Below are 26404 nucleotides of genomic sequence, written 5' to 3'. Positions count from 1 at the left end.
TTCCCTGGCACCATTCCACAACAGCTGGGGTACTTATTAAAGCATAACTCCCGTTACAAAGTTGTCTAAAAAATGGCTCTATCTGTTTTGCAGGCGTGCCATGCAGGTGACATGAAAGGTTATTTGAAGACCCTTCGCAGGCTCCATGCAAGTTAATACCTGACACAGAAGTGTACCGCTTAGTGATTTTTTACAATTGTTACCACTAAGGAATACCTCCTTTTTCCCTTCACTATAACATCTGTGTGTATAAGGTAAACCCCAGGTTGATTCGATGTATTGTTTACCCAACCTTTCATACTGGCCCGCAGTTATATTCTCTTGGCAGTATTTAAACTGGAAAGTTGTTATCGGAATTGAAATTGTTCCGTGTATTATCCATTCAATGACAGGTCTCTCTGACATTGTCAATGGTAATCTCTCAAGTTTTTCAATGCTCAGAATCGTATAGTCTGCTCCTTTTTGTGCCAAACTGATTTGTTTATTAGTAAGGTTAAAGATACCGAATAATGACATTGTGTTGATTAAACGCCATGGTACGTAGCCTGAACGCAGATTTTGTAACGTCCAACCAAGCTGTACAATAGAATGTAATTGAGACTGACCATGTTGTAATATTAGTAAGTCCTGCTCTATTATATCAATAGCAGATGATACAATGCTGTCCAATGAATATATTCTGGAGGACAGAGTCGTTAACCCATTGTTCACCACACAATGTGATTTTTCCAAATTTATACGATCAATTTCTCGTATTTTTTCTGCTGTTTCAATTTGCATTACTTTCCAAGCTTCGTTGTATGCAGCGTATATACCGGCCGCTATGAAACGTTTTAATGCTGTTTGCGTGGTCCCAGTATGAAATCACGCAAGTCAGCACCGTGTTTAAGTAAAGTCAAGTGTTGCTTAATTTCAGCCAGTGTGAATTTATGTAGCCACTCAAGGAATAGTTTCCCTACACTGTATGTTGTAACTATCCCTGGATGTTGTCTCTGGGAGTATCTTGGGTCTGGCCTGGTCATTTTGAACCCCTGTGTTTTGTTCAAGAATCTATCTTGACAGTTATTTGTGTCTGTTGGCCAGATCAACCACTTTTTCCAATCAGGATGTGTTCTGTTTTGGTGTCAAATATGAGATACGTCTATCTTCATATCTGTAGTGCTATCACTATCAGTTATGGGTTTCGGAATAGACGGTGTATTTAAGTCTTTTATCTTAGCTAGGCCAAGACAAGTAGTTTTTTGAATTGTGTCATTCGAGAATTTCATTTGTTCTGGGATCATGCAGGCCCTAAATAATGCTTCTAGGACTTGTACTTGCCAATCTTTGGTACCCCAGATCGTTTTTGTTTCAATGTTGTTTTTCCAGAATTCGAAACCAAATGTAGACATTTTGTCATAATATTTTTCAGAATAAATCAATTTAGTATTTGTCAACATTGTTTTCATTCCTGTCCTAGTTAACATTTTAAAATAAAACGTTTCTGGATCACTGTTGTTAAACCCTGAGAAGTACTGAAATGTATGTAATCAACGGGAGAGTAAGGGTTTGAGAGGTCACTCTTCAACCCCTGTTAATCAAATTACAACAACAAAAGAGTGACTATTACTGTGAATTCATAAGTGACAGAATGTCCCTACCTCATGGAAAACACAGTGTGGGAAAGAAAAAAAGAGGGAAAAATTCATAAGGACAAAAGACTGAAAAGAAAAAACGTATTTCTTAAAAGAACCCTCACTCACCCTATTGGTGACATGCTTCATCATGGGCTTCCCACAAGAGGGACCGAGTGTCCCCCCTGTGTGCTGCGATGCCTGCGATTGCAGCGGAGCGGGTTTCTTTGTAAGTGTTTTATTATGTGAGTGCTCAGTGATGTGAGTGTGTATTAAAAGATCACAGCTGGACTGTAAATTCAGGGCCACTGTAGTCCGGATCCTCAGTTGCCCTGAATTTAGGTTGCTGGCAGCGAGTCGTTGTGTCTAAAAAGGAGCACAACGTGAAGAGATTGCCGCACTGGAATTCCATGTGGCACGCTTGATTTTCAAGCTACACTTTGTCTCCAGGCGAATCCTAGGAGCACTTGCTGCGGGTAAAACCGTGAGTCTGAAAAGGAAATACTTTTTACCTTATTTACACTTGTGTCCCCACGGAGTGGACGCGCCTTAGCGAGCGTGGACCCCCCGGGGATCTCATACACATTGGTCCTGAAGAAAGCTGAGCATAACACGCAGTATACAGCAGAAACATGTTGACCATCTATACCTGGACACGGGGGTTCTAATAAAAACCACCACGTGGCCCCACCGTTTTTAATGTGAACAGCTGGTCCACTAATAAAGTTTTTTTGGGTCCAGCTGTGATCTTTTAATACACACTCACATCACTGAGCACTCACATAATAAAACACTTACAAAGAAACCCGCTCCGCTGCAATCGCAGGCGTCGCTGCACACAGGGGGGACGCTCGGTCCCTCTTGTGGGAACCCCATGATGAAGCATGTCACCACTAGGGTGAGTGAGGGTTCTTTTAATAAATACGTTTTTTTTTTCAGTCTTTTGTCCTTATGAATTTTTCCCTCTTTTTTTCTTTCCAACACTGTGTTTTCCTTGAGGTAGGGACATTCTGTCACTTATGAATTCACAGTAATAGTCACTCTTTTGTTGTTGTAATTTGAAGTACTGGAATTTCTCATAAAATGTTTTCGAGCTGCCTTTTGGCGGTGTTGGACAGTGTTCCCATTGGTTGTAAGATAAAGCATTTCTAGGCTGTGCAGTTTTATGCAAATAGTGATCACCAAAATGATTATAACAGTATAACTCTTCATAATTCGATGAACCCTGTAAGTAATCATGTTCTGTAAATTTGGCTGACATTACTAAATCTGACATCATATTATTAATGTTTTCAAAGTCCCAATCATCAGAGAAGGTACTTGGTGTCACAAAGTCACTTAATGAAACCTTGAACTGGTGTGGATATTTCAAGAGCTCAACCGGGCCAAAAATGTCATAATCAGTTCTGTCCCATGCTACCCCACCGGGTATTGGATTGGCTGAGATGTTTACTGATGACAGTTCTCTTTTCTCGATGTGGGAGGATGTGTGAGGCTTTAGGACCAATTTGATGTTCTGACTTGCTGTGTCTATTATACTATATTTTCCATCAACGAATTCTCCCAAACATAGAACCATGATGAGCCAAAGCAGGAGAGTAAGTACACCTAACACAATCCAAAATTCAAAACATGGTGAAATCAGATGTGTTTCTTTTAGTTGGAGAGAAAGTTCAATTACTTTGTCTTTGAAAGTTTTTGTTTCAGGCGTGTCTTCATTCTCGCTCGGATCTTCAGAAAAGTCGTCGAAATTGATGAAGTAGCCAGATGCAGTTCTGTCAATTGTTGGAATTATTTCCGGATTTTCATTTGCTTTTGCAGTTTTCTTTGTTTCATTAGCATAGTCAGAGGCTACATCATTGTAGACTGGTCTTTCTTGACGACTGTTGCAATTTGGGTTTCAAGAGGCACAAGTTCCATGGCATTATTGCATAGTCCTTTTTTATTCACTGCAGGTTTATCAGATGTGATTAGTCTCTCAGTATGAGCCTCTTGGATTGAAGCAAATTTCGGATTTCTGCTATTTCTTGGGAGTCCACTGGGCCTACTACTTATTATTGGCCACATTATGGTGGTTTTACCAGGTCGATGGATACAACTTGGTTCTCCTTTTTAACAGCAAGGGGCGGTAGTACAACTGATCTCGTTCCGCCCAAATTCCTTCTTCACCGCGATCTTCTCTCTGACCAGATCCCCAATCTTTGGAATCCAGACAGGTCTTGCTGGGACAGATGGTTTTTCTTCATTGGTTGTCGGCTGTTGTTTCAACTTTATGCTACTCAGGCTTTTTCTTGTTTCATTTAAATCCTGTAAAACAGCCAAATGGTCTTTGATATCAAAGGATTTTTCTTCTACCACTGAAGTGTGATAATCAAGATCCTGAATGTGCATTCTAGTACCGAACAATAGTTCGTATGGAGTGAGACCTTTTAGACAATTTCTTGGCAGATTATTAAGACTACGTTGGACACTTGTTAAATGTTTGACCCACCCATCACCCGAACCTAATACCCTCGCCGTTATAGATTGCTTTATGTCCCGGTTTTTTCTTTCCACTACCGCATTTCCCTCAGGATGGAAGGGAGAAGAGTACCGCAATGCAATGCCCATGCTGTTCATGGCCTCTTTGTGAGCTTGAGAGCTAAACGCAGGACCCTGATCAGAATGTAGAATTCCAATTGCGTATATGCCGATAAAGACTCGCAAATCTTTTATAACAGTTCTGGCGTCAGCTGAGTGCTGCTGGTCTACATTTTAAAGTTAATTTTGTCTTAATAATTATGAGGACGCATTTCTCTGGTTGGATTTCTGCAATATAGATAGCCTGATGCTTTCTAACAAAGATGTCCTGGCAATAGTCTGGTCCGGTTCACAGATGCGATCTCTGTTGCAGTCTGGACAATCCATTGCAAATTTGTAAATTTGCACGCTCATTCTCGGCCACCAGTACTCTGATTGTAATTCTATTAGAGATTTAAGATCTGTTGGTGCCTCGGACCCAGTCCCATGTGTGCGCTTTCAATCAAGAAAACTCTCCGGTTCGTGTTTGGAATTACTCTATACCCCCACTCCAGGGATTTGAGCAAAAGGAACGGAGTTTGCATCAATTATGTATGTAATACTGAGTGGGTAGTTGAGAGGTAATGCTGCATAATCGCCTTTTAATGAGGCTTTTACCGCCAGCATGGTTTCCCCATCTATGTGTTTTTCTGAACGTTTTTCAGTGGCTACGGAAGCCGGTTGAACCGCTTCCGATGTGGCTGTGTTAGCCAATGAATTCCCTGCAACGTGAAAGCCATCACGTCGATGACTCAGTGCGTGTATCTCGTGAGTCTTTTGTAGTTCTTTCTATAAAAGAACTACTTGTTCCCAAAGCGTTTTATGCTTTATTGTAGCACCTGTGTTATCTTTGTAACCATTTTTACTCCAAGTCTGCCTGTCACTATTGTAAGACTTGACGCACAAATGCGAATCGCACACTATTAGTGTCGGAAATTCACGATCGGCATTTTCAAGCGCCATCTTTAAAGATCTTATTTTAGCTCGCTGAGCTGAACAGTTTCTGAGTGATTCAGTTTTGGTAATCATCGGTTTGAATTTACCAGAGCGCCAGCGACCTTTAACAATCGCGCACGCTGCATTGTAGAATTTTTCCTCTACATCGTAGTGTTGTGCAAATCTGTCCATGTAGGTTACATATGTGTACTGTTCGAGAGGCAGAATTTCGATTGGCAGAGGATATTCTTGTTCGTATTCTAGATCATCTAGCTTTTTTCAGTTTCGGGTCAAAATAGTATTTCACGTCTTATGTAGCAAGAGAATTTTCCCATTGTATCCATTTTGGATCTAATGCCACTGTATTCAGATTGTGTGGACTTGTTAATGCCTCAAGGGCTGATTTTGCTGTATAAACAGTTATTCCCTTGCCTTTGGCTAGGGCTCTTTCTTTTGCTACAGCAGTTTGAACCGCAGTCAGACTTTTTTCAGTAGAACTGAATTTCATTTCAGCTTGAGTGTACAAATGTGATTTGTAAGCTATAGGTACCGTTTCTCCCTCATTAGAGGTCAGGTATGTGAATCCGCATCTTCCTAAGATGACTCGGATTACAAGATTGCATATGTTTTCGCTAGTTTGTAGTTTTGTTTTAGCTAACATGTCTGTTTGCAATGATCTCAAAATCTCTGTGTGTTTCTGAGTCCAATTGATTGGTTTGAAATCTGGTTTTATTAATTCATAGAGAGGTTTAACCCTCTCTGCATAATTTAGAATGTATGTTCTTCCGAAATTCAGGAAACCTAGTATTGATTGTAAATTCTTCAGCGTTTTTGGTGCTTGGAGTACAGCACATTTCTCTAAGAAATTGTCAGCTAGGCTTTTGCCTTCACTTGATAATTCATATCCTAGAAACAGGACAGTTAGATGGGCAATTCGTGACTTTTAAAAGTTGAATTTGTAATCCTCTGATGCGAACCCAAGTATTATGATATTCACTCTTTTTAAGTGAGTCTCCAGGTCAGCATCTGTGAGATAGATGTCATCGACATAGGATAATGCCTCATCGTCATATATTTGTTGTAACTCTGTTACCCTTGCTGAGAATAATCCTGGGCTATTCTTGAATCCCTGTGGGAGTCTGCAAAATTGTTTTTGTGACCCCATTATTGAGAAAGCTGTCAAATACCTGCTTTCAGGTGCAATGTTTTGACAGAAGAATCCATTAGAGATATCTAATGTCGTTTTATATTTTTTGCGCACAATGTTATTCATTAGTGCTGCACTGTGTGAGTTTTGTACTGCAAATGTTTTACAACAGGAGTTAAGGTATCTGTAGTCCAAAACTAGACGATATGAATCGTCTGGCTTGGAGACAGGAAACAAAGGATTGTTCATTTTTGAGGTGCATGTTTCAATCACCCCTTGATATTCAAGTAGATCTAAAATCTCCTTGGCCTGCTTTTTAGCTTCTTGTTTAACTGGGTAATGCCTTTGTGCAGTGGGCTGATTTTTTAACTGGATTTTGTGGTGAGGCCAATCCTCATCCCATCCTACATGATATTTATATAATGCAGGAGCTTGGGCTACTGCCCATTTTCTTGCAAGTGTATATCTTTCATGAATTGGTATATGATTAGAGAAGGCAGGCATAATCATTTCTTCGCCATGAGAGCACTCCCTGACAAACTCTGGTGGCCAGTCTTTTTCAGCTAACAGGATGTCATAGCCTTTCGAAAGGTTATCCCAAAAGAGACCCCTTACTTTCCTCATCTTGTCCCCCTCTATACGCAATGTTATTTCGTATATTTTATGAGGTTTGCTAACCCTGGTATCTGCAGTTTCCACCTGAATGTATTCATTCGTGTCCACTGTCTCCAGAAGATTCATCACGATTTTGCGAGCTATCGTCACTTCTGCTGCGCTGTCTAGCATTGTCTGGGCCCACTCTCCGTTTTTCAGTTGTGTCCTCAGTATCCTTGGTATGTTTAATTTTAATACTAGCTACCTTCTTTCTTGGATATTGTAATTTTTTACTCTGATGAGCAGTTCCTTGTCTTTGGACTTGACGTGCTCTTCTCTGTGTCCTCTTCTTTCCGATTTCTGTGAGGAAGTCTAAAAAGATCGAGAGGGACGTGTATCAACATCTTGATATCTATCAGGTTTTTTCAAATTATCCCTATTTCTAAGGTTGTATCTTTTCTCAGAGGGCTCCCTTTGGGGAGACTTGTTTCCTCTGTCTGGAGATTTTTCTCTCCGTTGAGGAGACCTTCCTCTGGACTGGAATCGTTTTTCCCTGGGAGTGGACTGTTTATTACCATCCCAACTCCTTTTTGGAGTATTCAGATTATTTTTAATAAAGGTTTTTTTAGGATTTTCAGTTAGTTGGGGTTTTACTGGTTTCCCACCCAAACTATCTCTTCCTAGTTCTTCATAGGATTTTTCTATGATTCTGGCAAGTTCAAATGGTTGGTCTGCTATATCTGTCTCCTTCAATTTCTGGCGGCTCTTTATATCGCCCCTTGCCAATTGAACTAATTTTCTATATGCCTTTGTTAATTCTTTTAGTTTAACTAGGAGTTCCTAGTTCTTCATAGGATTTTTCTATGATTCTGGCAAGTTCAAATGGTTGGTCTGCTATATCTGTCTCCTTCAATTTCTGGCGGACCTTTATATCGTCCCTTGTCAATTGAACTAATTTTCTATATGCCTTTGTTAATTCTTTTAGTTTAACTAGGAGTTCTTCGCTTCACATTGTTTCAATGTCTGGGTGTGTTGCGTAGTTGGCTAGAACCGGCCGCGTTGCTCCTGGTCTACCTAGGACCATGCCTGGTGATGTGATTTTGATGTTTTAGGGCGCCATTAAACCAGAGCAGGTGCTCTTGGTAATTTATTGGGATTTCAACATCCTCGAAAGGAGTGTATATATCCGGAGGTTCCTCTATTTTGTAATAGTGGAATTATTTTGTTACAGCGTGTGCTCTTGGAAAATGTATCCATGAATAGAATACCTCTGTCTGCCGATATTCATGGGCCTCCACCACGAATATGACTGTACCACCTCTTGGTGATAGTCCATTCTCTATAAGTTTAAGAGTTATAGTTCTTCTTACTTTACCCGAATGATTATAGCATTCGGGTCATTGTCTTGGATGGTTGTGTCATCCTCTACGAGCTGAGACGCTATTCTAGCCCCGTCTCTGCTTCATGGTCGCTTTCCACCATTTTTACTGACAGAAAGCTCTTTGTTACAGATCAAGTTTCAAGGAAACAAAGATTAGGTGCACAATATTTTGGAACACTGTATCCTTCAACGTTGACTAAACCAAAAACTAGTACATAGGAATCTCTTCCTACTAAGTTCCGGCGGATATTAACCTTTCACCCACTCCAGACGTCTTTTGGAGATTTTACGAAAAAAGGGTTCTGTGTGAAAAAGCACGACTGAGTTACTCTAGTGTCTTGCGTTAGATTATCGCCTTACCAAACGTTGGGAGTCTTGTAGTGTAGTTCCTATATTCCCAATAGGCTTTGCGCATCGGAATAATATGAACAGCAGTGTAGACGTAGGACTGAGGTCGACTAGGTCTCTACTGACTATATTAGACTTAATTAGTTTTGCCAGCTAGCTCAGAGGACACTAGAAACTTTCACGAATGTTCAGGAAAGAGTTAACTCTCTGGATTTAGACAAGAAGGGATTAGCTTCTGACACCCATACAAACATGACAACTTTGCTCCCTCAGAAAAGAGTGTATCTCTAGAGTCGTGTGAAAACAATAGGCAGCTATTTCACTCAGTCAACCGTGCATACTTAGTTTCACCAGAGTGCAGAGAAATAGAGAGACTGGCGTTTTCAATAAAAGGTGGTATTTATTGAGCAGTCTTCTTTCTCATGCAAGAGAAATGAATTGCCACAATTGCAATACTTATCATAAAGTAAAGTGCGTACAGTAAAAGAAGTATTATGAAATAATGCTGTAAAAGCATTGATATGGTTTCTTAGCCATATGATACTTTAAAATGGATAAAATATATACATACATAAAAACATTGACTAACATACTCCACTGGTGCTTCTAACTACGCCTACCCTGGTGTACCTGACCTAAGCCTAATACTTGGGAAGGAGTAAGTAAGTAGCAGTTTAAGTTAAGTTGGTTAAGTTGGTTTTGCCAAGAATCTGAATCAAGAATTCTCTTAAGGGTTTAGTCAGCTCCGTACCTTGGTAATATAATGTGGGAGGTCTGGTATCTCTTTCTTCAGGAGTCGATCTCCCAGTAACCCGCAAGGGTGACTCGGGAACACCGGAGCTGGATTTTCTCGGCGTTAGAAAAAGCAGGTTCTCCAGCGTGTCAAAGGGGAGGGGCGGCTTCCGTGGGCTCTCGCACCAGCTGGGCTCTCGGGCAAGTAGATAGCCGCTCTGCTCCAAACCACCGTGTGTCTGCTTAAGGCAACTGTTGGTATATTTATACCTGAAAGGTGTCGGGTTTGACGTAAGGTTGGACATAATACGTCTCTAAGAACTAACAGTTCTTTCTGGACTCCAGGAGTTCTTGTTCAAATCAAAACAAAAGCAGGGGTTTTCCCGGGCTGCTGGAGGCTTGGTTTGTTTAAAGAACGCGTTGTGCTTTCTAGGAGTCGATGGGAGTAGCTGTGCTGTGCTTTGGACTGCATGGGCTATTATTGAAAATGGATATGATTCTTATGCCTCTATAAGGATATTATTAAATATAACCACATGAGGGCATGAATCGGGAATATCGAATTAGGGTCCTAGATAGAAACACAACAATCCAACCTAGTGCTTTTTCTACTAAGGAGATGAAGAACGAGTTAAGGTTCATCTTAGCACTCATCAAACTGTGGATGGTGTCTGTTATTTTATTCTGTTGGTAGGTAGCCATCAAATTGTTGATGCATTATTCTAACTTGTGTCTTGTTTCTGAATATTGTCTACGTTGGAGAGCAGATTCTCTCATGACTTTTCTTTGCATGCAAGCTTTGCTCGCCGCCCACAGGGTTTGAGAGTAGGGATGGGCGGAACTCGCAGAATTTCTCTCTGTGGAATTATGCAGAGTTTATTAAAAAATTCTGTCAGATTCCACCGAGTTCTGCTAAGGGCAGAAAAAGTGCACACGGTGGACAAGAGCACACAGCCGTTAGAGTTGATTTTGCTGCCACTCAAGAAGAAAATCTACTTGAGAGGCAGCACTCTGACGAATGCTTGCTTTAGAAAGACACACTGGAAGGCTTCCAAGCGACCGGGAGTCATGCTAGGGGGACGCTAAATCTCACGTTCGCTCACCAACTCCCTTTCTGGAGCCATGAGTTGTTCCCATCGTCATTGTGTTGTTCGAACTGGGAAAAAACTCCGCCATGCAGTGACTGTCGTAATTTGGCCAGGAATCCACATTAAAACAGTAACGCAAAGTTGCCTAATACCTCCAATTCCGCAAGCTGAATTAAAAATGCCGCCCAGGCCTGTTTGATAGGTGGCTACTGATCCCTCATTTAGGGCATGATTTAGATTCTGGCAGACAGAGTATTCTCCATTGACCTGGAAGAGGTCTTTACACCAGCCTGTCCGAGAATACCCTTAATGCCAGAATTATAAATGACAGCCAAGCAGGCGATCGTTTATAATTGTATTGGCAGATGCCATTATCACAGCTGTTCCTGTCAAAGAATTTTGATCTTTGCTACAAGGCTGCGATGGAAGGACGCAGGGCTGTGTTTCTACATGTATTCCCATTTAAAGTGGATGACCATAAATGTAGCCATTTCTCTGACGACCCTGACTCCCCAGGACTATCGTTCGGGGATTAATCACAGCAGAGACAGAATAGTAAATGCAGTGAGTGGATCACTGTAAAGGTAGGGAGGGAACTCCACCTCATTTGCGACGGAGTACCTTCTTCGCCAATATATAAAGTAGGCCCTTAGTGATATGAAGGGGCCAAGATAGTGTTCCAGGTTTCGACTAGCTTTTCTCCTCAGAATTGCCATGTTGGTAGTCACCATTCCCTGGAGAATGGGGGGCAGTTGATTCCCATTGCTAAATCCAGCTGGATAAGGGAGTGATCTGTGTCTGCTTTACCAAAAACGTCTCCCAAATTGAGACTGGAAGTAAGTGACCTCACCAGTAGAAAAAAATATTTTGGAATCAGTGCTGTGTGTGTGGGGTGGGCGGGTGAAATCACAGTCCCTGGGATATAGGAGGTGTCAGGGATCTTCCAAACCATGATCTTCTAGAAGATCTAAGAGGGCAATTCTGTCTTTAGTCCTGTCAAGGATTGGGTCCAGTGTCAAATTCCAATTACCTCCCACAAGAAGGGAGTGGTATGTCAAAAGGCCTTTAGTAACCTATGTTATCTGGAAAGGAAGGGAAGTTTGGAGCCCGTCAGGCCATAGATACTACCTATTATAAGCTGAGTGGCTTTGATTTTGAGTCTTGCTAGGACAAACCCTCTTTTCACATCTTTCCTGGTTTTGCAGAAACAGGCCATCACGCTTTTATGTATTGAGATAGCAAAGATTACTTTGCAAACCCAGTCACATTGGCCTATAGGTAGATTTCCTGTAGAACGGACACATCTGGAGAGGGACTTGGTCACCAAATATGACAGTTTCTTTTGATGTAGCTGTTGAAACTGTTCACAGGCAAGGAGACTGTCCTCAAACTGATTAGAGTGATGCCTAATGATAGTTTTTTCTTGAGACAGGTTTGTGCCTCTGTCCAAAAGAACTGGTCGGCAGTGAAGAAGTGTTTATAACTGTATGAAAAGCATCAGAGGTGGAGAGGTGTATAATCAGAACAACACTATAGGTCGCAAAGTTTGCTTGGGGTCATCTAGCTGTCTGCAGCCCATGAATTACTCATGGGCCCAGTGATAAACAAATATAGTGTAAAAGTGTTCTGTTTTCCTTGGCCAATGGTTCACACGTGATTTTGACTTGTCTCCCTTCCAGGTAGTGTTTTGGGGTTCCACAGAAATAGTTGCAATTTTGTACTGGGTGGGAAGATGTCGAGGGTTTGTGTCTTGGCCTCTTGGGAATTTGCCCAGCTGGGCCTGCTGCATTGTAACTGTACAGTAAGTCTCCGCTGTTGCTATTCGGCGTCAGCGCTGTTTCCATAGTCTGCTCTGAATTATTATATAGAAAAGATTCCTGTGCATCTGGGTCCTTGAATTCTCAGGTTTGCCATCTACTGTGATTGAGGCAGGGTCCAGAAATGTGTAACATATTTGTTTGCATTTCAAGAGCGGACTGGGGGAGAGTAGTCGCATGAGAAAGTCAAACGGTATGTTGATCTGGGGACCCTTATGTTAGAAAGGTCCATGTTGCTGGGTGAGTCAGAGGACAATTCTCACTTGATCATGAGGTAGGAGCATGCAATGATGGGTTGTCCGGAGTGGGGTCCTAGAATACTCGCAACCTATGTGCTATCTGGAACTCAAGTGGTTGGTCAAGTGTCTGGTGAAGAAGTTCAGGTAGCCATTTAGCCAGAAAGAGCTACATATCTAACCCTTTTTCTTTCTCAGGGGCACCATAGATGTGAACATTATCACGTCTACTTTGGTCTTCTTACTCCAGTACCCTGCACTGAAGATTTCAGATGTCTGCTCCCCTGTTAAGCAGCAAGTCAGTCTTTTGTTCAACATTGGACCCATTCACCATTGACACATTCAAGTTAGGACTTAAAGGTGGTGAGGTCAAACCAAAGGCATTTAAGTTCCTTAGTTGTCTCCATGTTTGCCTGTTCCATGTTAGTGAGGGACATTTTGATGTCTTTGAGCTTCATCAGTATTGTTTCTAGCTCATCTGAGGCCATGTCCAATTTCTCTGGGGGCTGAGAGTTGCTGTTGCCCCACAAGTGCATCATTGAAAATAAGCTGTCTCAGTGCTTTTCTTACTGGGCTTGTTAATAAAGACAGACTGGGATCATAAGGCCAGCTATGGCTCGTTTCAGTAGTTGATAGCACTGATAAACGTGAAGCCGATGTGACGCTCCGCTATCTGTGATGAAGAAGTGGAGTGAGCTGGTGGGTATGAAGTATCACTAGTGATGGTAGTAGTCTAGGGTGATGGCAGCCAATAATAGCAGTCAGCACAGAAAAGGATTTCAAGCCTAATCCAACATGGTCACCAAAGGTTCTCGGAGCCGGCCGGCCCAAGTGGATAGGGTAATGTGTGCAATGTCCCCATGCTGGGCTTCCCTTTACAATTCAGTCAGGCACAGATGGGTGTGCAAAGTAGTAACACTTAGAAGGCAGTCGCCAAATCAAGTGAGGCTCTCAAATCACAGCGTGCAGTCAGGCAGTTTACTGCTAGAAATCAAAGAGCCCTGTGCCGAACCCGCACCCCACTGCATGTTAAGACATATTATCGCCTGGAGGGTACACAATGTCTAGGGCCTCCAGGGAGGGGACGTTTCTGGCCTTAGAAACTCCTGTAGGATCAGCACCTACCTGCTCTCCTCGTCCCCCTGAAGTATTGTCACTGGAATGTAGACCTGACATGCATCTGAAAACCTGATCACGGCCTGAAGTGTTACTACAGACTGGAGGTACGTTGACAAGCCCAAAGTTGTCCTGCAGGGAAGTAGAGCAGGCACCCTTGCCAGATTCCCTCAGCAGCGGTCAGGGGGGTCGCACCCTCTACTCCAGCTTCAAGGCAGTGAAATCAAATGAAAAATATCTCGGTAAATGACAAGAGAGGGCTGGTATCGGCAGAGCTTTTTCACCGAGCCGCCATCTTTCTCGAGCGTGGCTCCATTTGCAGTACTGGGCTCAGGTGTCCATTTCACTGCCCTCCTCACTCTCACAGCAGACTCTGAAGAAACATTACCACACATCAAATTTTCCAGTGCATGGTCAGGCTCTAGATTGTTTGAGACATGTGGTCCTAACAATTGGTTTTCTCACCTTAACTCTACTTTCACTACTGTCTCTCCACCATTTCTCACAGGTGGCATTCATGTCAGACTGACCTGACACCACCAACCTCTTTGATTAGGAATAGCTGGATCTTCAGTTAACTTTGCAAACACAAGGAGATGATGGACGGAGCACTGAAACTTTTCAGACACTCACCCCCAGTCACAGATTTCGAATGAATCCATCGTCGTTCTTTAGCTCCCTTTGCCACCCCAAGCCTGGTTGATAAGGGTGTTACCCAGAAACCGGTCCCAGGATGCTTGTATCCGGTTCAGGGAAGTCCTGGCTTGGCATTTCGGGCTGGACTGTTCCCATAAGGCACAGGGTCAAGACTGATTTGCATATAGCTGAGTGTGAACAGAGGTGGTGAAGTGAGCTAGAGAATGATGATGGATTCAACCCAGATCTGTGACTGGGGTGAGTGTCTGAAAAGATTCATCCATCATCTCCTTGTGTTTTCTTCAGTTAACTTTGCCTGCTTTACTTCCCTGGATGACAACTTTGGGCTTGTCAACCTGCCTCCAGTCTGCAGCATGTTTCATGGTCACCTTGAGGTGAATTCTAAGGAGACAATTAGTTCTCCTTCACAGTTCATTGTGGTCCCAGTATAGCTCCCAACATAAAAGGGTTGACACTTATCAGTCTGTACTCGTATACTGCCCAACCATCTAGCACTCTTCTCCCCGGCTCTTGCTGTACTGCTGGTACCAGTCCAGTTGTTCAATCTGGTCCAGCTACTGGACAGCTTAGCTTATCTATACAAAGACCCCTTTGTTCCAACTGCCAGCGTAAGGGGGTTCATGGAAACTAACACCGATACAGACTCTAACTTCAAGTGTCAATATCAGTGATCACAAAGCTTCCAACCAATTTAGCGTGATCAAGCCATGCTAGTAAAAGCAAAAGAGGCTCTGTCCATGGAGATACTAAATCGGCCACTGGTAATAAATAGTTCTCTGTAAAAAGTGGTAGCCGTGGCACCTCCAAAGACACAGATGCTCACTTTTTAGTCAGTGCCTCAAGCTAGTGGCGGTCGGTAGATTTTGACGGTGGTGAGCCGAAAATTGTTGTACCCTAATGTCATAAGCGATCGAGCGAAGCAAACAAGCCTAAACTGTTAAAGGAGGGTGCGGGGAGGGGGGATCACCCCCCGCAAGAAACTTTTGAAAAAAATTGATTCAAATGGTCGGTTTTACACCACATATTTCCTGCAAATTGTTGAAAAAAGGGGGATCCAAATATAGCATTTGAAGCATAAGTGTGAAGAAAACATTAGAATCAAGTAAAAAATGTGCCCAATCCTCAAACTGGTCTGCTTGCAAAATGACCCCCAAGCCAAGCACATACAACCAATGGAAACAGGCCCTCTAAGCATTTCCCACCTGTAAAACATCTCTGAAACAAATATGTTTTCATTGTATATAATAATTTATTTATTTATTTATTTAGGTTTCTTGTAGAGCGCTAACAATCATCCCAAAGGGATATCACGGCGCTGAGATTGCTAAAGTGCGGGTGCAGTGGGTATCGTAGAGTTTAGTCGGAGTGGGGGAAAAGGAAGGTTTTTAGTTGCTTCCTAAATGCCAGGTGGCATTCTGTGCGTCGGAGGGCCACAGGCAATTCGTTCCACGTCCTTGCAGCGACGTGGGAGAAGGCTCGTTCACCCATCCTGGCTTTCCTAACCCGGGGGATGCTCGCTTGAGCCGAGATTTGTGAGCGGAGGTTTCTGGTGGGAGTGTAGACATGGATCCTGTTTCTCAGTATGAGAGGGCCTGTCTTGTGCAGCGCTCTGTGAGTGATACATTACATTTTAAAAGTTGCTCTTTGCTTCATTGGCAGCCAGTGTAGATCACGCAGACAGTTGGAGGCCGAGTCATATTTTCTTTTCATGCAAATGGCCTTGGCTGCTGCATTCTGCACCAATTGGAGTTTAGTGAATAGGTACTCTGCCATGCCAACGAACAGGGAATTTCCATAGTCCAGCCTACTCATCAAGAGAGACTGAACTAGGATCCGTCTGCATTCTATTGGAATCCATGGAAAGACTCTTTTAAGCATTTTCAGGGTTGCAAAGCCTTTGCCGCATATAGTGGCTACGTGAGTTTTCATGGAGAGGGAGGTGTCAATAGTTATTCCAAGGTTCCTTGCAGTGGGTGTCGAGGCAGGAGGGATACCCAGGGCTTCAGGCCACCAGGTGTCATTCCATAGCTGAGTGTGGCCTCCGAACAGTAGTATCTCCGATTTGTCTGCATTTAGCTTAAGGTAGTGCTTGTGCATCCAATCAGCCAAATCAGAGAGACAGTTTAGAAGCCTGTCCTTGGGGTTATCCTTCTCGTCCAGGATTACAGTGAGTTGGGTATCATCAGCGTAGGAGCAGATTTCAACCCCCCATTTTCTGCAAATTCCAGCAAGGGAAGACACGAAAATGTTGAACAGGGTGGGGCTTAGCGAGGCCCCCTGCGGGACCCCGTATTTGATCACCCGGCGAGGGGATGAGAACTTGCCCAGGTGCACCGATTGTGATCTTTCCGATAGGAAAGACCGCAGCCATCCCAAAGCTCTGTCCCTGATGCCCTTGGATGCTAAGGTTTCCAGGAGCAGATTGTGTGGGACAGTGTTGAATGCCGCCGAGAGTAAATGTAAATGTAAATGTAAATGTCAATGTATTGGCATTTATATAGCGCACTACTTACCCGTAGGGTCCCAAGGCGCTTCGACCGCTGCGAAACCCTTCCTGGCTTCCCTGAGAGATGGTCCCTTAATGGGTATCTCCAGGGTGAGACCAGGCATCCCCGGCGGTCTGGTGGGGCCGTTAGTGAAGATGAGGCAAGCTAATGCCCAGAGTTGCCGAGTGTGATCGCTGATCAGAGTGGGCACCGAGGCGAGAGAATTATCGAGTCCGCTGACCCTGGTCCAGAAACCTGCCGCGCCGGGAATCGAACCCTGGTCCCGGGCCGTCCTCTGCTCTCGGGTCTGCCGCCTCTAACCAGTGAGCCACACTACTTCACTAGGTATAACAGGATTAGGGCAACTGTTTTCCCCTGGTCCACATGCATTCTGATGTTGTCAAGCACGGCCAGGAGAGTTGTTTCTGTACTGTTGTTGGCCCTAAAACCTGTTTGAGTGATGTCTAGGAGGTTATTAGTTTCGAGAAAACTGACCAGTTGCCTGTTGACCAGTTTCTCTAAGACTTTCGACTGAAAATGCTGCAGTTTGTTTTTATTTGTCTTATGCACAATGCCAGTGTGGCAGCACACTACGCTAAGTTCAGTCCATGCACCAGTAAAACACACTAGTGCAGATGTAAACCCTCTGCCCCATAGAACTTAAAATAACTTAGGGACAATAAGTAAACCGTTTGCAAACTAGAATGAAAATGAAAGAAAAGCAGATCACCAAGGACGTCACACTAAAATCTCTTTGCTCAAAATGCAGACAATTCATCACATCAGCCCAAGCCAGATACTACACTAATGCAATCAATGTAACCCCTGGGCTGGCAGCGATCTCTAAATTTGGCAGACAGCTGTCCGTCATGGTGGCAGATATACAGTCCTCTGGCACCCTCACTGTCAGACTCCAGCCTGCCAAACCTTAGATCAGGGCCAAGGTGAAAAAAATCCAGGAAACAGGTCTCTACGAGGAAACAGACCTTTACCAGGAAACAGGCCTGTACCATCCACATCCCTATGAGCATCAGAATTGCCAAACTCCTTCTTTAATTCAGAAAATAGCTAAAGATGTATTTGTTTAAAGAACACTACATCACAAAACTTTAGAAAAGTCACTTCTTAATCTGAACACAGCAGCTCTTCACCCCTCCATCCTAATAGTGCTCACTAACTTTACTAGTTGTACAGTGCTCCGTTGTGCCTGGTTAGATTTGTGCTTTGTAAATACCCCCATACATTCAAAAATAATAAATGTGTTGATAAAATAGTGTTGCTGGACTTCCATGTAATACAGGGCTATTACTATTCAGTGAATAACAGCTTGGATAGGGCCTGTTGAATATGTACAGGTATTGAAACAAACTTTATCATTTCATGTCACTGGACTGGAGTTTGCATCAGTTTGTTCAGATGTCAGAACAGCTAGACAGCGTGCCACATATGCATTGCATAATTTCCCTTTAAACTCATATAATGAGCAATATAATTTTCAGTTTCTTGCCTCATAATTTGGGATTAGCTGGTTTTCATTTTTATAGTGCACATACCATCTTCTATAAACAACTGGTTGGCGAGAACGCAAATCAATAAAATCATGGAGCTACTATTTCCCCATTCCACTTGCCCCAACATTACAAGGTGTATGGTCAGATGATAACCTGAAGAACAGATCAAGACCAAACTTTATTTACAACTATTTCTAAAGTTCACAACAAGGATGAGAATGACCAAGTGATTAAGGAGGTCATCTGGTCGCGAGAAGCTAGGACAGTTCTGAGGAGATGATGACTGGCACTCAGAGGCAGCAGGAGCAGATGATCTCCTTTAACTCTCTCTCTGGAGAGAGAGGAAAGACAGAAGGGGCTACCAATTGGCTCAAAATCAGCCAGTGCTTTAATTCCAGCATGCACTATTTCCCCAGAGGGCTAGCATGGTTTGAGTTTTAGTTCCTAACGCCGTAGCCGTCATTAAGTGATTGCCCCTTTGCAAGTTAGGGGAGTGTTTCTCTTGAAAATACAGGAAAGTAATGAGCACTCCCAGGTCATATGGTGCATGGGTTTCAAACATTGTGTTTTCTTCCTGTAAAACATTATACCTACGCAGTTTTGAGCAAAGACTGAGTACATTCTAGAGGATTCTCGTCACCCCAATGCCCCCAGCTTGTATTTGTCCTTGTCTTGTCCCAAGTGTAAATTCTTTCTGGGACTTGATAACAACGATGAGACGTTTCTGTTGGGCTCCCCTCGCTCTCACACATTGTGTACAGCTGTTCATGGTTTCCTCATAAACGTTTCAACCATTCCTCTGGAATTAGCTGGCAAAGCTCAATGTTGCAGCATGCCTATCATGTCTCCCATCTCTCAGCAAACTCTCAGGTTCGATGTCCCTTCTGTATGCCCTCAACTGCACCACTGCATGCCCTATACTCATAAATCCCACGGACTCCTATTCATAGGTGTACCAGAGATATATTTGGCCGGGAGCGAGGTGAGCTCAACGTGGGCCCTACACACCCTCTGCAAAGTGCCTAGAAGCGATTCAGGTCATGTTAAACAAGTCTTGTTTACTTCACACAAGAACAATACAAAACAGATGTTTTACACCCTGAATAAAATACCCTTTACAGGGAGAAGAGAAGGCCATTGCACATCCTTTTGCTGGTACATCACACGCTATGTAATGGTGGCCCCGTGCACACCTCCTAACACAAAGGCCTCATTGGCAAAAGCCCGGGACAAAACAGCCAATACAATGAGCTGTGGTGTGGCTCCGACTGCACATGAAATAAACCGGGCTGCCCCAGACTGTCTACCACAAACCTCACAACTCCAACACCAGACACTCTCCGAAGATAGCACCTGCAACGTATGGCTGTTTTCAACATAAACACGGAGGTTAGCCCGAAATAGCAATTAGTATTTGTAGACAGGTGCAGCCTCGGCCACCATAACAGCCCAAACGACGTCTACCGAGCTCGGGACATTTATCCTGGTAGTGCACTGAGGGCCACGGGCTCTCGGAAACCTCCAGAGGTGGACCGGAGAGGCCAAAATGACCCAAGTCTTTCAGAAGTGCAAAGGGAGGGTCCCAGCCACTCTCAGCTTCTGAGGCCTGTGGCAGTAATTCTGTCTTTGGACATAGCAAAAATGAGTCTCCCCTCTTGTGTGAGGTACTGGCTAAATGCCCTTGTAACCCTCTGCCCCTTCTTAGAGCCACATCAACAAGGCAAGCAGCCCATGTTGGAGATGAGCCTGTGTGTGTGTGGTGATACCAGTCTGAATCTCAGGGAGAGCAGGGGAACAGGAGGTGCTGACCGAGGCAGGATCGCAGAGGGGGAACCGCAGCTCACCCGAGCGCACAAACACATTCAGATACTCAGGCAGAAACAACTTCACACAAACCTTAAAATATAGCACCTTCGCCCACAAAACAGATTCCCATCGCTCAAAAAACATATCACGTGCATAGCAAACCTGGTCACCCTCCCTTGAATGAATACAAGACAACCGATAGCCACAACCAATACATGCATCACAAAAAGGGGGTAAAATGTAATCCCGTACCCTATCAAAATCCCGATCATCCCACCCAAAACCAAGATTACCCTAGCCCACAAGCCCGATTGATCATCTTCATCCTAAAAAAAGTCAAACCGACCAAAAATATGATAACTCTCCAAAAACAATATCGCAAACACACCAATTACTGGACCATTCTGAAAACATATCCCTAACGCAAACCCGAACCAGAGCTGCCTTCCCTCTCTACAGCCATGGCCCAGTAAGTCTTACCTTCGAACACCAGGAAGAGAGCCAGGAGCAAGACCGCGCCGCCTCTGCTCGACTGCTCCTGGGCCAGGTCCCACACTCTTCAAGTAGGAACAGCCGCAACGTCACTGCCAACCCCTCTACTGATGCTGCACCAGGAGCACCAGGATTGGCTGAGGGCAGGGATACTCACTGCCCATTAGGAGACCGGGGGCTGCAGCAAGAAGCAACCCTTGGTCTGTTACGGGGAAGGCTAGTGCGCATGTTCGGGCTGATTGTAGAAATTACAAGCCCAAAAATGAACGTGCGCACTATTGCTGTGACAGTTGTCTAGTGCACTGCTGTCACTTAACTCCCTGAGTGTTGCTGCAGCCCCGCCCCACCCTGACCCCCTCCAATCCCCTTCAGCGTTCCTCGTTCTACTTCTCGGACACTAATTCCAATCAGGAGTCCTGATTGGAATTAATTGCATTGGAGAAGTAGAACGATGAATTTGAATGGGCCTGTGGCATTGGTGGGGCAACGCCCCAGCACCCCCAATGGATGCACCACCACTGCCTCAAGCTAGCTCTGAAGGTTCAGAAGATATCAGACAAAAAATTGGCAGCTGTCTCTTTCAAAATCTTTGGCCACCATATACTGGAAACCAAAGACAATCTCTTCTTTGTCCCTGGACCACCATTTCAGTCTGTTGGTATGATTTGCGATTTCCCCTCTCACCCTGCAGCAAGAAACGTTAACTGTATGGAGTTTCTCTACAGGTAGGCTGGTATCATGAGTAGCGTGTGTATGTATATGTATATATCAGAGGTTATTATTTTACACCTCCTTGTTCCCAGCCTACGCCCAGGAAAGGCAGACATGTATTTTCCAACTCGCCCAGACAGAGGCTCGATAGAAAATGCTAATATTGTAAATGTAAATCCAGTACTTGCATAGAGCACAAATCACCCCCGAATGGGTATCTCGGCACTGGGGGACGTTGGGAAGATTAAGCGAGCTATTGCCCAGAGTCACATGGTGCTGGGCAGACCCCTGCCGCAGGAACCAGGGATCGAACTGTGATCCCCAACATCCAGCGTCAGTCGCCCTGGCGCCACACCTCTAAATATTCTGTCACTTCATTCACACCCGAGCCCGGTTAATGAGTAAGTCTGTGTGCAGAGCGTACAAGTTTTGAGCCCTTTGTGGATCAGGCTCTCCTGCAGCATAATATGCTCAAATACCTGAGTGCTGCCTTTTATCTCAGCTGTCATCTCTGTACTTTCTGCAAGAGGTCGAGGGATCCACTGTGTTATGGGCGATGATGCTTGCCTCATACTTGGCTATGTAGTCAAGATGGCTTCTAAAATTATGCACAGGAGGACATTATTAATTTGCATACTGTAACAGTAGATGGACAGTTTACCAAATAATGATAACTTAAAACATTTCCAGTTTAAAAAGAAGAGATTGATTGGATGGTGCCAGATTTTCTGTGATTGCTCCGCACCTTTGGAATTCTCTGCCTTCTGATCTAAGAACCACTACTGCATATCCGGGATTCAGGTCACGCTTAAAAACGTGGTTTTTCAAAGAAGTTTCTGGTTAGGCTTGGCTCTGGTGTGCCTTCTTTTACTTAGTGCCATGAAACATTTTTCGTGTACTTGCGCTTTACAAATGCCATTTAACATAACTTCTCATTCATTTATAATCCTCGTTATGAAAAGACCGGATCACTGAAATAATATCGAGGGACAAATTATCGACTTGCAAAAATATCGAGTTTGTATCTACAAACAGGTAAGTACAAAAATATCGAGTACAAAATATCGTTTACAATAATATAGTTGTAAAAAATATCGACTTCATTAAAAACAGTGTTAAATTAAATTAATATTAAAATTTAATTACTAAAATATACTTAAAAATACTTAAATTAACTTACAATAGTTAAATAATAAATGAAATTAATAAAAATAATTTTTTACAATCTTATTTGTTAAAACATATATATATAGTAACATACTATAATTAAATAAGATACTATTATATTACCGTACGATACCAGAAGTGTAAAAAAAACTATTCCCACTCCAAAGAGTGCAAGCGTAGGGAAAGCATTGGATAGCGTAGGGGTTAAAATTACTATTCCCACTCCAGTGGGTGCAACAGTAGGGAAAGCGTTGGATAGCGTAGGGGTTAAAATTACTATTCCAACTCCAGTGGGTGCAACAGTAGGGAAAGCGTTGGATAGTGTAGGGCTTAAAATTACTATTCCAACTCCAGTGGGTGCAACAGTAGGGAAAGCGTTGGATAGCGTAGAGGTTAAAATTACTATTCCCACTCCAGTGGGTGCAACAGTAGGGAAAGCGTTGGATAGCGTAGGGGTTAAAATTACTATTACAACTCCAGTGGGTGCAACAGTAGGGAAAGCGTGGGATAGCGTAGGGCTTAAAATTACTATTCCAACTCCAGTGGGTGCAACAGTAGGGAAAGCGTTGGATAGCGTAGAGGTTAAAATTACTATTCCCACTCCAGTGGGTGCAACAGTAGGGAAAGCGTTGGATAGCGTAGGGGTTAAAATTACTATTCCAACTCCAGTGGGTGCAACAGTAGGGAAAGTGTTGGATAGCGTAGGGGTTAAAATTACTATTCCCACTCCAGTGGGTGCAACAGTAGGGAAAGCGTTGGATAGCGTAGGGGTTAAAATTACTATTCCAACTCCAGTGGGTGCAACAGTAGGGAAAGCGTTGGATAGCGTAGGGGTTAAAATTACTATTCCAACTCCAGTGGGTGCAACAGTAGGGAAAGCGTTGGATAGCGTAGGGGTTAAAATTACTATTCCCACTCCAGTGGGTGCAACAGTAGGGAAAGCGTTGGATAGCGTAGGGGTTAAAATTACTATTCCAACTCCAGTGGGTGCAACAGTAGGGAAAGCGTTGGATAGCGTAGGGGTTAAAATTACTATTCCAACTCCAGTGGGTGCAACAGTAGTGAAAGCGTTGGATAGCGTAGGGGTTAAAATTACTATTCCAACTCCAGTGGGTGCAACAGTAGGGAAAGCGTTGGATAGCGTAGGGGTTAAAATTACTATTCCCACTCCAGTGGGTGCAACAGTAGGGAAAGCGTTGGATAGCGTAGGGCTTAAAATTACTATTCCAACTCCAGTGGGTGCAACAGTAGGGAAAGCGTTGGATAGCGTAGGGGTTAAAATTACTATTCCAACTCCAGTGGGTGCAACAGTAGGGAAAGCGTTGGATAGCGTAGGGGTTAAAATTACTATTCCAACTCCAGTGGGTGCAACAGTAGGGAAAGCGTTGGATAGCGTAGGGGTTAAAATTACTATTCCCACTCCAGTGGGTGCAACAGTAGGGAAAGCGTTGGATAGCGTAGGGGTTAAAATTACTATTCCAACTCCAGTGGGTGCAACAGTAGGGAAAGCGTTGGATAGCGTAGGGGTTAAAATTACTATTCCCACTCCAGTGGGTGCAACAGTAGGGAAAGCGTTGGATAGCGTAGGGGTTAAAATTACTATTCCAACTCCAGTGGGTGCAACAGTAGGGAAAGCGTTGGATAGCGTAGGGGTTAAAATTACTATTCCCACTCCAGTGGGTGCAAAAGTAGGGAAAGCGTTGGATAGCGTAGGGGTTAAAATTACTATTCCCACTCCAGTGGGTGCAACAGTAGGGAAAGCATTGGAAAGCGTAGTTGTAATAATTAAATTGGTAAAAATCACATATTAACAAATTAATCAATTAATATATAATTATTAACAATTACTATTTAATTAATTAACACATATAAATTAATTATCAATTATTTACTAATTACTATCAATAAATATATTAACATATTTAATTATTATTAATTAAATTACTTCCCACCCTATTCCCCTATAATCCCACAACCCGCTACTGCATTAAATTAGTAAAATTTACATATTTATCAATTAATCAATTATTATTAATTAATTTGCAATTACTATTAAATTAATTAACACATATAAATTAATTTGCAATTAATTTTAAATTAATATCAATTAATTAATTTACATATTTAATTAATTATAATTAAATTACTTCCCACCCTATTCCCCTATAAACCCACAACCCGCTACAGAATTACATTACGCAATTATTATTAAAACAAAATTCATTTAATAAAATTATTTATAACATTAATACACACTTTTCACACATATTATTACATAAAAATACACTATAAAATATTATATATTATTAAAAATTCGATATTTTTGCTATCTATATTTTACACAGTCGATATTACTTCACTTACCTTAAAAACGATATTTTTGTAGTCGATATTCTGTCCAGTCGATATTTTGTCCAGTCTATATTTAAAAGTCGATATTATGTCCAGTCGATATTTTGGAGTCGATATTTTGTCTGTGCACCGAAAAGACCAATATGTGTGTTGGATACTTATATACAAGGATAGCTATTGCTTAAGGTCACTGGTAGAGGCTAATTATCAATGGTGAATGCCTCTTTCATCTTATGAACTCCTCTTACTTTCTGTCCTCTCTCCTACTGCTGCCTCCTTAGAATATTCCAGCTTTGTCTACACAATTGCATCTTTTATTGTTGTTCAACAACTTCTGACAGTCTAGTGTTACCCCTTCATCTGAAATACCTTACTGTTCTTTTCGATATTTCCAAATTGATGAATGTTTATTGTTCTATCAGTATCGAATTTCATTGATAAATCACAGTATCATTATGTAATGTAAATGTTATTTTTCCGACTCTTATGAAATCAATTTTTGCAGAGCATTAAATCTTAATGCCTAAAACCAATTACTTTCATAATTGTTAACCATATAACTCAATATTTCAAACGTTGGATGAAACACAAGTTTTATATCAGACACCTGAATAAATACATATACTGATTTTATTTTTTTACCCACAATTAAAGAGGCCAAAGGATCCATGTTGCACGGTCACTGTAGCATGGGAATGTAAAAATGTATGCATCATGATGTTTTTTGCATAATACCTTATACAGACTGTTTCTCTTTATCAACCACTGACATACAAGGGGGCATATTATCAAGGGGGTTTATCTCCGCTTTTTTGGCTTTAAAAGCCAAGAAAGCGGAGATAAAATTATCTCCCTATTACCTAGCTGTCGCTAACACCAGTTAGCGACAGCTAGTAGGAGATAGCGACCATCTTGGGCCCCACTTTGCATGTCAGTGATATTTATCACTAATGACATGCAAAGTGGGCGTGCCAAGATGTTAGCGACTGGAAACAGTCGCTAACATCGCTATCTCCTATTACCAACTTTATGCATTAAACGTCAGAGCCGTGTACCTCATTTTCTGTACAAAATGATATATCCATGCTTCCTCTTCCCCATATTCACTCGAATAGGAAGAGTATTTTTTCAAGTGTTTGTGTCGTACAAAACATTGTGCACTTTGTATTTTTAGGCTTGATGTTTTGAATCGGTCTGCTGCTGCAAGGGTAGCTGCTTGCTCAGTAGCAATTTTGTAACATACCAAAGATTACAGCCTCCAGCCCCCTATTCTACTTCCCCCGCCTGTTGCATTTCCCGGAAGAAAATATAGATGTTCTAGGAATTGACAAATGTATTTAAAAAACATAGGTGCATATTATCAAGGGGGTTAATCTCCGTTTTTTTGGCTTTTAAAGCCAAGAAAGCGGAGATAAAATTATCTCCCTATTACCTAGCTGTCGCTAACACCAGTTAGCGACAGCTAGTAGGAGATAGCGACCATCTTGGGCCCCACTTTGCATGTCAGTGATATTTATCACTAATGACATGCAAAGTGGGCGTGCCAAGATGTTAGCGACTGGAAACAGTCGCTAACATCGCTATCTCCTATTACCAACTTTTGGAGATATTCGCGCTAAGCGCGAATATCTCCAAAAGCTAACACCTGCCCCTGA

Source organism: Lissotriton vulgaris, chromosome 1_1, assembly GCF_964263255.1.
Source record: "Lissotriton vulgaris chromosome 1_1, aLisVul1.2, whole genome shotgun sequence".
NCBI lineage: Eukaryota > Metazoa > Chordata > Amphibia > Caudata > Salamandridae > Lissotriton > Lissotriton vulgaris.
Note: the sequence above shows the minus strand (reverse complement) of the source record.